Source organism: Protopterus annectens, chromosome 2.part2 (genome assembly GCF_019279795.1).
Source record: "Protopterus annectens isolate FY-2018-M chromosome 2.part2, PAN1.0, whole genome shotgun sequence".
Lineage (NCBI taxonomy): Eukaryota > Metazoa > Chordata > Ceratodontiformes > Protopteridae > Protopterus > Protopterus annectens.
In genome coordinates, this window is record NC_056730.1 from 1,106,157,913 (window position 1) to 1,106,172,869 (window position 14,957).

Genomic DNA, 14,957 nt, shown 5'->3' on the forward strand with positions numbered 1-14,957 from the left:
TGCATAGAGGCCACCGCAAGCAGAGTCCATTGCTACACCTTGTATTTGTAGATAGTAATTACCATCAAATAAAATGTAATTACTTCTAAGCACCATATCTAAGATCTGTTCATACATATTGATTCTCTCTTGTGGGACTCCCTTTGACAACAGGTATTCACAAAACCATTCTTCCCCTACATCATGGGGAATAACAGAGTATAAATCCACCACATCAACTTTGATAAATATAAAGTTGTTGTTGACGTTAATGTTGCTAATCTTTCTAAGAAAATCCCATGAGTCAATACATAAGTGGGTTTCTTCCAAAATATACCTTTTCAACTCAATATCTAAGAATTTAGCCAAGGGTTAAGTAATTGAACCCCTGGCATCAACAATTGAATGCATGGGGGGCTGCTGAACACTTGTGTAATTTTGGTATCCCGAAAATGGTTGGTATCATAGGAAATTCAACAGACAAGTAGTGTAATTCATGAATGGTAATAAGCCCATCAATAAATAAATCCTGCAGGAATCTTTTAATTTTCTGGTAGGCAACGTTCATTTCATTTAGAGAACTCCTGGAGTATGTTCCAGTATCTAAAATTGCCCTCATCTTTGTAGTGTAATCCACAGTTTTTAATGATAACTACCTCACCCCCCTTATCCGGCTTCATTATTCTAATCCCTGAAATTTGTTTCAAATATTGTAATTCATGCTCTTCTTCATTATTTAAATTTCTATTATGATTAACCTTCTTAGTTTTACTACATACATTTCTTATATCTAGTTCACAAATTCTTTAAAAAGTAGCTAGAATAGGGTGGGTGGGAAATTATAAGAACTAAAAATTTTAAATGGCTCCTGAACCTGTTCAACTCCTTGGAAAGCACATTCAAATTAAATTTTAACAATATTCGCATGCTGGCTGGGAATAAAAGTAAAACCTTTTGCTAAAAGATCACACATTGTCACATTCAATGATATGTCGGAAAAATTGATGGAGCGGAGCCTGAACAGCAAACTGTTAGCAGCATTATTTTGAGCTCCTTAAACTACACCAAATTACAGGAAATTAAATTACATAATTTCTTTGAAAATAAGACAAAACTGTTATTAAACTACTAATCTAAAGATATACCAACTTTGAGGATTTTATCTAAAAATTTTCTGTCAAAATATTTTGGAGAAAATGCATCATTGTGGAAATGAGCAACATAAGGAATTCTGACTCACTACTTTAGAAGGATATACAACAGATGTCTTCCACTCTTCAGGATCTCTCCTTAAAGATGGACAAATTTACATTTACAAATAAACTTGAAAGTCTTAGAGAGAACTGTCAAAATCAAACTAACATCCTAAAAGAGATTCTTCAACAACAACAATCTAAATTTATAGACATTGAAACATCACTTACTGATATTGATGGAAGGCTCAATGAAGAATTGAACCAGGTTGAACTTCTTACCCAACAAAATAATTGGTTAACCAACAAACACGACGACCTAGAAAAAAAGAGAAAGAAGAACTAATATAAGGATTTTTGGTCTTTCTGAAAAGGCTAAGGGTGAGAACATCATTTTATTCTTAAATACTTGGCTCCCAGAATTACTTGATTTAAAGGAAAGCTTAACTAATGGTATTGAGAGAGCCCACAGAGCAAATGTCAAATTTCTATCATATCTTGACAAAGATCTTATTCCAAAGTCAGCTTGGAGCAAAAGCCCACTAACCTATAAGCAGCACCAGATAAGATTTAACAATGACTTTTCTTCCAACAGTTCTAGAGCAAAGGAAGAAAGCATGGCCATTAGTAAGATTGTTAAAACAAAATAAAATAAAAAAAACATCTCATACAGCCAGCAAAAATCAAAACTTTTTATTCACATGACTTAAAAACTTTCAACACTATAGAAGAAACCAACTCCATCAAAAACAACAATATAATTCCCATTCCTGAAGATATGGACTGGACAAGTTCTTCCACATTAAAAAGATCTCCTGAGAAAAACAACTGGTTGGAAGTAGGGAAAAAATACAAAACTGAGCTTAAAAGTTATACTTCTTCCAAATCTCTCAAAGTATCTACCAAACTTTGAGTTTTAATCTTCTGAACAAAGAGAAGGAAAAAGAAAAAAGAAAAAAGTATGTATTTTCATATATCTTTTTACCTTATAATATATGATATGATTTTACTGATAACTTGCTATATACATATAGTACTTCATAATTTCTAGATATCTGAATCTCTAAATATACATGAATGGAGGGCTATGTTTGTTGTGATTGACCTTTATCTCACACTCAGCTTATTACTTCATTTCACTAATCATTAGCCTTTTAAGCAAATAACATTAACCTAGCACTGTTGTAATGATTTGTTCCACTATTTTCATGATATGAAAACTATAATTTTTTTTGTAGCAACGTTTTTAAGTCAATTGTTTTTATTTATTAACTAGCTGTTTCCTCTGGGATTTTTCTAGAGTCATATCTACAGCTGATATAGGGCACAGATTATACAAAGAAAAAAACGACTGCATTTTGTATTTTAACGGTTTTCACGAACAGAATATTATCCCACTCTCTCTTCACATCTCAAGCACACGCATGTACTCGAGCTTCATGCATAAACAGCGATCCTTCTTTTAGCTTATAAAACAAAATCCGTTTCTATTTACAGAGAGAGAAGCCTAGTACAGTTTGACTTCATTTTCTACAGTTGCATACTCATTATTATTAATTATACAATGACCCCCCCATTAATATTCAAAAAAGTGCACGCTGATTGGTCAAGCGTGCACGTTGTAAATCCGAGTTATAGTAATAGAAAAAGGTCCGGTCGCCCGGACTTTTTCCATTACTATTACTCTTACAGCAATAGTGTCTCACTATGTTTAACATAGAGAGACAGCTTTAAAAAAAAGTAACTGAGATTCTCCGTTGCTTTTTTTAAAGCTGTCTCGCTATGTTAAACCCGTTTAACATAGCGAAATGGTTTGTAAAAAGCAACGGAGATCTTGCTTTCTCCGTTACTTTGTCTCGCTATGTTAAATGGGTTTAACATAGCGAGACAGCTTTAAAATAAGCAACAGAGATTCTCCGTTGCTTTTTTTAAAGCTGTATCGGCTATGTTTGAGGCAAGTACCACGGTGGAAGGTGTGACACATTCCTTAGAAGCGGGTACCAGTGTTGGCGAGGCCAGTCCGGAGCAATTAGAGTCATTTTTGTTTTTTCCTGTCTGACTTTTAGTAAGACCTTGGAGAGTAGAGGCAGAGGAGGAAAGGCATAGACTGACAGGTTTTTCCAGCTGAAGGCTACAGCATCCACTTACCATGCCTTTTTGTGATGAGTTCTTGTGCAGAATATGTCCAAATTATAGTTTTGGGGAGAGGCAAATAGATCTATGTCTGGGCTTCCCCATTTCTGTGTTAACATGCTGAAGATTTGTGGATCCAGTTTCTATTCGTGCAGGTCCATAAAATTTCTGCTTAGGTCATCTGCCAGAGTATTTTGCTTTCCTGGCAGGAACTGAGCTTGAAGATGTATTTGGTAAGTTAAGGCTGTGTTCCACAAAGCCATGGCTAGCCTGCAAAGGGGGTAGGAATGGGTACCCCCCACCCGCTTGTTTATGTACCACATAACTGTGGTGTTGACCTGGATGAAGTAAGTCCTTGAAGGCTGTCAGAGCATTCCGAACAGCTAGCATTTCTTTCTGGTTGATATGTAGATGCATTTGGTATGAGCTCCACTTGCCCTGAATGCATCTCCTGCCAGGTGGGCCCCCCAAGCATAGTCTGATGCGTCTGTAGTTAGGGTATGGGTGGCAGGGGGTAGAGTGAATGACAGTCCCTTGTTTTGGTGATGTGTCTCTGCCCACCAAAGAAACTCCTGTTGTAGGCAGGGAATGGGAGGAATAATTGTTTCCAGGATGTGACGATGTTGACTCCAAAAACTTTTTAGGTACCACTGAAGTTTCCTCATATGCAGTCTCACATGGAATTAGTAGAATGCAGGATGCCATTAACCCCAAAGCCTGCAGAATTTGTCTTGCAGATATAACTGGGTTTTTGTTGCCATTTGTTTGAAGTATGTCGTCAATTGCATTTGTTTGTCTGGCGTGAGGTAAGCCATCTGGACAGTTGTATTCAAGCTTGCACCCAGGAATGTAATTATTTGATAGGGTACCAATTGTAATTTCTTTTCGTTTATGGTGTACCCAAGGCATGCTAGAAGCCTTTTTACAAACTCCAGATGTTGAAGAAGAGTGCCCTTGTCCTCTGCCTGAATGAGACAATCGTCTAGATACAGATAAATCTGAATGTTTCTTTTCTGCAGAATGCAATTACTGGTGCCAGGCACTAGACCCTGGGCGCAGCAGATAAGCCAAAGGGCAGTGCAGAGAATAGGTAATGCAAAAAGCCTGCTTTGAAGCGGAGGTATCTTTTGCAAGATTCCCTTATTGGGATATGCAGGTATGCCTCTTTTATGTCTAGAATTACTAACCAGGCATTCTTGCCTAGCACAGGCAGTAGCTGTTGTAAAATCAGCTTTTTGAATTTTGGAATGTCCAGGAACGTGTTCAGAATCGATAAGTCCAGTACTTGATGCCATGATTTGTCTTTTCTGGGTACCAGGAAAAGTCTTGAATAAAATCCTTGTCCTTTTTCCTTTTCTGGTACCGGTTGAATAGCCCCCATATCCATGAGGGACATGACTTGTTTCTGGACCTTTGCCCACTGGTTTTGTGACAGATCTGGCCATCCGTTTGAAATTGGCAAAGTATAGAAATGAAACCTGTACTCCTGGGATACTATGTTTAATACCCACTTGTCCTGGGTAATTAACTGCCAATTTTGAGCATGAAGTGCTAGTTTTCCCCCCAAGGGGGCTGCCAAAAGATAAGTGCTTGGAGATGGTAGAGGAAAGTCATTGAGACTGCTTACTGTATGGTTGTGCTTTGTTACGTCCAGATTTGGAGGTGGAGGCACCCCATTGCTTTGACCTGTAAGATCCCTGTGATTGATATCTGGAGCCTTGTGAGTGCCTGGGTTTGCCCTGAGTGGCTCTGTTGGACACAGGAAAAGACCAATCCTTAGTAGGCCAGTGCCTACTGAACTTGGGTGGCTGCACTTGCAAGAAATCTTTTACAGTTTGTACAGATTTAGCTTTGTCTTCCATTTTCTTTAAAACCTCTTCTGCCTTATTACCAAACAGACTATCATGCTGTAAAGGGGCATCCAACAATTTAGCTTTAACATGATCAGGCAGATTTTGCTCCTTGAGCCAGGCATGCCTTCTTATCACAGATCGTTACGTTGGCCCTGCAAGAGGCCTCCAAGGAATCAAAACCACATTGCAAAGTATGCTTTCCAACCTGTTCTACTGAATGCAATAAATCCTTTAACACTTTATTTTCCACACAATCAGAAATCAACATCATTTTCTGTTTCAGTAAGCCCATAACATGCTGTTGATATTTAAGCATATGAAACTGGCAATTTAAAGCCCTGATTGCCAAGGTTGCAGACATATAAACCTTCTTACCCCATCTATCCAGTGCCCTGGAATCTCTATCAGAAGGGGTAGGATTTTTGGCTGTAGAAGGCTTAACACCCTTGGGACCCTGAGAAATAGTCTCAGGATCAGCAGCAGGATTTTTGAAAAGAAATTTGTGGGAGTCAGGAACCCTAATAATATCTGTCTGGCTTACTAGGAGCCGGAGGAAGAGAATCAGGAGCCATGCCTGATTCCGAGGACACATCATCAACAGTGTCTAATACAGGAGGTATAGCCAAAGGCCTACGCTGAGGAAGAAGGAAATCCCTAAGCCTCTTTTTTGACTCAGAGAAGTCCTGACTCTCCCAGTGAAAATGTTCTCTTAAAGTATGCAAAGTCTCTCTAAAAGAGCAATCCTCAGGAGGAAATGCAGATGGGATGGATTCCTCTGCATCAGAATCGTCAGAAGGTGGAATAGAAAATTCCTGATCAGAAGAGGAATCAGAAGAAATGGAAACCTGATTCATAATCAGTGCCTTGCCTAGGCCTCTTAGTGGGGGTGGGGGGGTGGGAACTCCTGATCAAGGTAATTAAATCCTCAGCCATTTTGATCATTTGTTTTTTAGGCATAGGGGCCTGAGCACATGGCTCATGCGTTTTTTTTTAGACATAGAAATTGTTTTTGAACTTGTTTTTGTTGATGGCATCAGTTTAATATAAAAATATTGAGGCCTGAAAACACCCTCAGAAGCTGGTGCCTGCTCAGCGGCTCCAGACCCATCCAAGGGAGAAGCATCCACAGGTTCAATACTTTGCGAATCTCGCGACATACCGGACTCTGAATGGGTCTCTGTGACTCAAAAGTAGCGGGTATCAGGGACTGCGAAAGCACCTCACTGAGTACTGGTGAACCGGCGACTGGCTTAGGAGAAGCTTCGTCGGTTTTGGACCTAGACGGTCTGCCTCTGTCTTTTTCCTTGTGTTTTTTGTGAACTCCAGTAGTCGGATTGCTAACCGACGACATTTCAGGGTAGTTAAATCTTGAACCAAAATATTTAGAAGCAAAAATATACAGACGGTTAATAGTGCGTTGGTTAAATTTAGCACAAAACCGACAGCAAGGCACATTGTGATCAATACAGTACAAATGAAAATCCTTATGAAGTATTTGCTACACACAAGTAATGCAATTATTAACTTTTACTGACATCGGTAAGGAGCAAGAAAAAGTCTCCCCAACAGGGTATTTAGCTTTAGTTTGAAGACTTTGGTTCTGAAACTCGAAAACAAAAATTTCAGGAGTAAGCCGACCGGCACTTGCGAACTGCTTCTGCTTCGGGCACCATGCAGCAAGAAAGACTGATTAAAATGGTGTCTGCTGCATGTTTTATACCCCTGCCGACCAGATGTCAAGAAAGAGGAGACAGCAACCAAATCAGGACCCAAGACTTTGTTATTCAGGCCGACTGAGTGCAACCTGCCAGCAGATTACCCAAATGTAATGACTGCAACAGTGAAACACAAAGAACATCGGAAGAGCTCCTTTGCTGTAATCACGCTATGTTAAATGAGTTTAACATAGCGAAACAGCTTTAAAAAAAGCAACAGAGATCTTCCTTTCTCCATTGCTTTTTTTAAAGCTGTCTCGCTATGTTAAACTCGTTTAACATAGTGAGACAACTTTAAAAAAGCTACGGAGTTCTTCCTTTCTCCGTTGCTTCCTCTACACATAACTCTGATGTACTGTGTAAACATACACATGCACAGTACATCAGAACTGCCCCAGGATACCGGACAGCTGCGAAAGGGCAGCACGGAGGCATTATACAATGCCATTATTTAAGAAAAGTATTTTTTTCTTAAATAATGTCATTTTATAATAGCAATAACCCACTTCTGGGTGTGAGTAATGCTGGATGCACCCACGGTTGTCTGTTTGGTCACTTGGGCTTCGCTCTCGTGACCAAACCACACCAACCCTGGGTAAATCCAGCATTACCCACACCCAGAAGTGGGTTATTGCTTAAATACACTACCTAGAGAAAGAAATGTATGAAAAAATATAAAATAAGCTAGTTCTGAAAAGTTGTTGTTGTGTCTTTCAGCTTTTCCCGGTTAGGGGTCGACACAGCGGAACTCCGGTCCGCTAATGATTGGCAGTTGATTTTTACGTACCGAGTTGCCAGCCCTGACGCACAACCTTCAACGAAGGTATGCCCATTCACACATGACTCCACGCAGAAGACGCTCTAGCGGAGGGTCGAACTGGACAGCGTCACTGTGAGGCGACAATGCTACCGCAGCACCACCACCACCACGGATCTAGTTTTGAAAAGTATGCCACGATTATTGACTGCTATATTATTTGTTTAGTGGATCTCATGTATCATCATTCACTCCTTGATCGTGAATGGATTAATCTATGTGATGTCACAGTTGTGTTTCTGTCACACAAGCCCTAAATACCAGATCTTCTATACCTCAAGTTTAGTGCATTGCTCAGTATTGTCAGCAGATGGAATGACAGCATTGTCAAAATGACAAGGATAGAAAGAGAAAGTGAGAGAGGAGGGCAGTATATGTTAACCTTCAGCCAGTGGAATGACAGTAGTTTTCATATTATATGACATAAAATGCATTTTGACAGACTACTCTGGTCTATCAGACTTGTTAACTTATAAATTGTAAGTGCTGTCAGAAGGATGCAAGAAAGTTTGACTTACTTGACTCAGGTTATACCAGTTTATTCTTTGCTAGTTACATTCCTGCCTAAAAGATCTTATTAATTTGTGAAACAGATCCTGGTCATTGGTATCTGCATCTAAACAAATTTGCTGTACCACATTAATTAAGAACAAATCCATTAGCCTCAGCCAGTAACCTCTTCAGAGTCCATGCCTCGTTGCTATAATGCCCCTGTATCTATGGTGATTTTTGAGAGCACAAAATCCTACAAACACTCTGGGGCACACTAATTTTTTGGCTACTGAGGTCAAATTCAGTTGACATTGAAATGTTAAACAGCTTTACTGTGGTATAGTCAACTTTACAAATGGCAAATAATTGGAAATACTGTGAAAATATGTATTTTATGCAGGTCCTGGCACTCTGTCTTCCAAGTAACTGTGTAAAATATGTTGGGTGTCAAGAAAATAAGCAGATATTAGTTTCACTAGTGTGAACACTAAGCCTAACTGAATTATTCTTTTGAAATAACATTTACTTTTAAACATTGCCGTGCAAGAGGATATTCCTCTGATATTAGGCTTTTAATAGTCTTTTGATATATAAAAATCCAATTTCATGACTGCTCAAATGTTGCCATTCATATGCTTTCATTTTTTTTCTTCCTCCTCTACTTGCCTTCAAGTGGTAATGCTTACATTTGTAAAATGCTATTAAATGTACCCTCTGACATAAAGGTAATTAGTATGAATCCTGTTTTGCATTTTAGTCAATGACAGTCATTCAAGTTGTCACCAGGACTGACTGGACAAGTGAAAAAAGATAAGCCAGAAGAGATATAAGGTTTTTATTGATTATTATATACGCCCATGTTCTTAGGGAAGTATCCTGAAATGAAATGGTCCTAAATGCATAGTTTTACTGAAATATGGCCTGTACTATTAGAAGTGAACAAGAACTCTATCAAATCATAATTTATAACTTCTTAAAATTTATAAAATTCAGTCAACAAAAGCTCATCTATCTATCAGTTCATATCAAATTTTATACTTTTAATTAGTTAGCAATATTTAAATTTAAGGTTAGATGTCATGTCACATTTATGGTAAGATATAGTTATTGTATTACTGTATAAAGGGTTAATTACATGAGCTCTTTCTCACATCTCTGCTCAAGGAAAGTGGGATATTAATCACTTACTTCTATTCTTCTTTCGGCTGCTCCCGTCAGGGGTCGCCACAGCAGATCAACTGTTTCCATTTCTTCCTGTCCTCTGCATCTTGCTCTGTCACACCAACCACCTGCATGTCCTTTCTCACCACATCCATAAACCTCATCTTAGGCCTTCCTCTTTTCCTGTTACCTGGCAGCTTCATCCTTAGCATCTTTTTCCCAATATACTCTGCATCCCTCCTCAGCACATGTCCAAACCAACGTAATCTTGCCTCTCTGGCTTTGTCTCCAAACCTTCCAACCTGGGTTGACCCTCTAATACACTTATTCTTAATCCTGTCCATCCTTGTCACACCCAGTGCAAATGTTAACATCTTCAGCTCTGCCATGTCAAGCTCTGACTCCTGCCTTTTTGTCAATGCCACTGTCTCCAACCCATATAACATAGCTGGTCTCACTACCCTCTTGTAGATCTTCACTTTCACTCTTACTGGTACTCGTCTGACACAAATCACTCCTGACACTCTTCTCCACCAACTCCACCCTGCCTGAACTCTCTTCTTCACCTCTCTTCCACACTCACCATTACTCTGAAGTGTTGATCCCAAGTATTTAAACTCATCCACCTTCGCCACCTCTACTCTCTGCATCCTCACCATTCCTCTATCCTCCCTCTCATTCACACACATATATTCCGTCTTAGTCCTGCTGACCTTCATTCCTCTTCTCTCTAGAGCATATCTTGACCTCTCCAGGGTCTCCTCCACCTGTTCCCTACTCTCACTACAGATCACAATGTCATCTGCAAACATCATAGTCCACAGGGTCTGATCTCATCTGTCAACCTGTTCATCACCATTACAAATAAGAAAGGGCTCAGAGCTGAACCTTGATGTAATCCCACCTCCACCTTAAACGCATCCGTCACTCCCACCGCAGACCTCACCGCTGTCACACTACCCTTGTACATACCCTGTACCACTCTTACATACTCTTCTGACACTCCCGACTTTCTCATACAATACCACAACTCCTCTCTAGGCACCCTGTCATATGCTTTCTCTAAACCCACAAAGACACAATGCAACTCCTTCTGACATTCTCTATACTTCTCTATCAACACTCTCAAAGCAAACATCGCATCTGTAGTGCTCTTTCCTGGCATGAAACCATACTGCTGATCACTAATCACCTCCTTCTTAACCTAACTTCCACTACTCTTTCCCATAACTTCATGCTGTGAATGATCAATTTAATCCCTCTGTAGTTACTACAGCTCTGCACATCACCCTTATTCTTAAAAATCGGTACCAAAACTGTTTTTTTTTCCTTTACACTAATTTTCAACCTACATCCTTTACAATCTTCCCTTTAAAGTTTCAATATACTATATTATTGCATATAAAATTTATGTATAAATGTATATTGTATCTTCTCACGTAATCACTATAAGTATTATAATTTGTAGTTCTTAAAAAAAAATTGCACACTAATTGTTTTTATAATATCTGTTGTAACTTCTATATTAATTTTGCATGTTTTTCTTGGAGCTTTTCTTCCCGGGCCTCTACTGAAAATGGACATGTAACCAGCTAGACTAGGCCGGTCAACAAATGTAAAATAAATAAATAAACAAAACACTTTTTCTCCATTCCTCAGACATCCTCTCACTTTCCAAGCTTTCATTAAACAATCTAGTTAAAAACTCCACTGCCATTTCACCTAAACACCTCCATGCTTCCACAGGTATGTCATCTGGACCAACAGCCTTTCCGTTCTTCATCCTCTTCATAGCTATCCTTACTTCCTCCTTGCTAATCCACTGCACTTCATGATTCACTATTCGCACATCATCCAACCTTCTCTCCCCTCATTCTCTTCATTCGTCAGCCCCTAAAGTACTCTTTCCAGCTGCTCAACACACTCTCCTCGCTTGTGAGTATGTTTCCCTCATTATCCTTTATCACGCTTACCTGCTGCACATCTTTACTAGCTCGGTCCCTCTGTCTAGCCAATAGGTACAGGTCCTTTTCTCCCTCCTTAGTGTCCAACCTTTTATACAACTCGCCATACGCCTTATCCTTAGCCACGTCTCTCTTTGCCATGCGCCTCATCTCCTTATACTCTTGTCTACTTTCCTCATATCTCTGACAATCCTACTTCTTCTTCGCCAACCTCTTTCTCTGTATACTCTCCTGTACTTCTTCATTCCACCACCAGGTCTCCTTGTCCTCCTTCCTCTTTCCAGATGTCACACCAAGCACCTTTCCAGCCATCTCTTTTACTAGCTCTGCTGTAGTTACCCAGCTATTCGGTAACTCTTCACTGCCACCCAGTCTTAACTCTTCCCTGAGCATCACCTCACAATTATCATTTTTTAATTTCCACCATTTGATCCTTGGTGCTGCCCTCACACTCATCCTCCTCTTCTTGATCACCAAAGTTATCCTACAAACCACCATGCTATGCTGCCTAACTGCACTTCCTCCTGCCACCACTTTACGGTCTCCAATCTCCTTCAGACTGGCCCTTCTACATAAGATATAATCCACCTGTGTGCATCCTCCTCCACTCTTGTATGTCACCCTATGCTCCTCCCTCTTGTTAAAATACGTATTCAACACAGCCATGTCCATCCTTTTCGCAAAATCCACTACCATCTGACCTTCTGCATTCCTTTGCTTAACACCATACCTACCCATCACTTCCTCATCCCCTCTGTTCCCTTCACCAACATGCCCATTGAAATCTGCTCCAATCACCAGTCTCTCACCCTTGGGTACAGTCATCACCACTTCATCCAACTCACTCCAAAAGTTTTCTTTCTCATCTATCGCACACTCAACTTGTGGAACATAAGCACCAACATTCATCAATACACTATCAATTTCCAGCTTCAATAAACATCACTCTACCCGGCACTCTTTCCACCTCCAAAACACTCTTAGCATACTGTTCCTTCAGGATAATGCCTACACCATTTCTCCTCCCATCCACACCATGATAAAACAATTTGAACCCGCCTCCGATACACCTAGCCTTGCTCCCCTTCCATCTGGTCTCTTGCACACACAGTATACCAACCTTCCTTTGGTCCATCATATCAGCTAGCTCTCTCCCTACACCAGTCATACTGCCAACATTCAAAGTTCAGACTCTCACTATTACAGTTCTAGTCTTTACCTGCCTTAGGCCATGCCTTCCGTCTCTTCTCCTCCTTTGGCCAACAGTAGCCCAATTTTACTAACTTTAATTCATCTAACCTATATTATTACGCTTCTCCTGTATTCATACTGGAGCTCAAACACTTTATTTGATTCAATTTTGGTTCGATGGATAATCTGATAGAGCAATTCACATCTATCAGATTAGGGGTGACTTTCACTCCATGTTTGAAATCGTTTATGATTAATTCATTTCTTAACAAATATGCACTTAATTATAATTTCTTATTTTTTTCATTAATCTGGCCTAAGATAAATTATCATTACCACTCAAACAAAGGAAGAACACACATTACCAAAATCATTCTCTATAAAAATTAACAACATTATACAACATTCAGTATTGGTTAATACTACTATTAAACCTCATTCAAATGTAACAGACTAAATGGATTTAACATTATCTGTAAATGTTAATAGATTAAATAATCCAAGGAAAAGAGCCAGTCTTTTACAATACTTAAAAATCAACACGGTGCAAATAATATTTATACAAGAATTCCACTTTAAGGCTAATGATAAATTTGTGTGGAATCCCACGGAATATACAATATCTCACTCATCTTACAAGAAAAAAAAAGAGGTACCATAATATTATGGAAAAAAGTATCACTATGCCTCAAATCTTATTTAAATACGAAGATAAGGAAGGACTACTAACAACAGTAATAATAAAATATAACAGAATTTGGACTTTAGCTAATATTTACTGGTTTCCAGGTATAGGGATGGCAACAGTGAGGAAACATATAAAATCTAATTAACATGAGTTCAAAAAGGGGCTCTAATTTTGGGTGGAGATTTTAATTGCATTACAGATAATTCTGAGACCACAAATAGTAGACCTATTCATCTATCTCCAACAGGGAAAGCTCTTAAAAACTTGACGGGTAATGTAAATTTGATTGACACCTTTGCATATAAACAAAATACCTCTTTACTATATTCACATAGAGATTATACATTTAATACTCAAACTAGAATTGACAAACTTTACATATCCCAAGATCTAAACACGAAAATAATTAATTTTACCATTCTCCCATATCCTTTTGCGGATCACAATTCCTTCATTCTTAAACTGGAATCTGACTTAAAAAACTAAACATAACAACTAGAATTCTTGCCTACATTATTAACTTAAAGCAATTTAAACCATGGCTATGGCTACATTCAGAAATAAATTATTTTCTAGAAACTAACCATTCAGAGGATACAAATTCAGTAATTTTATGGGACACATTAAAGGCTTTTTTATATGGCAAAACTCTTTCATGGTACAAAACAAAACCAAAGAATGAGAATCAGAACTGCAAAATATACAAAAACAATTAATTGACCAATCTAGCTTTAGAAAAACTGAAAAGTAACTCATACTCGCTGTCTCCTAAACATATACATAACTTACCAATGAGAATAAAAAAATCCACTGAAAATAGCATCACAAAAATTATACAGGAGAGTAAAAGCAACAGAGCAGTTTCAGATATTAGTGATAGTCTTGATGGTTTTAAGCATCATTACCCTGATCTTCAAACCAGTATTCCTCTGAACACTAATTCTATAAATATAGATATAAACTTACCTAATATGAACAAATTACCAGAGAAAACAAAATTAGACTTGCAACAACAAATTTCATTATAAGAGATAGCTGATAAAATTAAGCAAAGCAAAAATAAAGCTCCTGGAATAGATGGAATCATAAATGAAATATATAAATTACTACCAACCCCTGCCTTAACTTTTTTTCCTAATGCTCTAAATGTAATTCATTCTCAATATCTTGTTCCTCCCTCTTGGAAATATTCTTTAATTACTCCTATTCTAAAGGAAAATAAAAACTCAACTTTATGCAGTTCATATAGACCTATTTCACTTCTTAATGATTATAAAATTGTTACATCCATTTTAGTAAATAGGATCAAGAAATCCTTAAACTTCATACATGAAGATCAAACACGATTCATTTACAATAAACACATGACAACCTTCAAAGGACTCTCACTCTTACAGATGTTATTAATAGAGATAATAAAGAGGCTCTTTTAATTGCCTTTGATATTGAATAAAACGTTTGACACATTACAGTGGGACTTTCTTTTTAAATCACTAGACATTTTTGATTATTCCCTCTCAATTTATACAGCTGATAAAAAGTTTACATAGTAATAACCTTGCTTATGTAAAACTTGGTCCATTTACTTCGGAAGCCATATAAATCACCAAAGGAACTAAACGGGGTTGCCCTTTGTCTCCTATTTTATTTGCCTTAGCCATTGAAATATTTGCAACTATTCATCAATCCCAAAAAATAACTGGTACTGAATAAAATACATGGGCAATTCAACTCTAAAATCATGCTTTTTGCAGTTGACATTCTTCTGACT

General features: G+C 38.3%; 1 long non-coding RNA gene across 1 annotated transcript in view; it reads right to left on the reverse strand.

The window, feature by feature from the left end:
* Positions 1-1,407: 1,407 nt before the first annotated feature.
* LOC122795895 overlaps positions 1,408-14,957 on the reverse strand; it is a 567,664-nt gene continuing 554,114 nt past the window's right edge. Inside the window, exon 3 of the long non-coding RNA XR_006363880.1 lies at positions 1,408-1,491. This is a non-coding gene — a long non-coding RNA (uncharacterized LOC122795895). The remainder of the gene's footprint in view (positions 1,492-14,957) is intronic.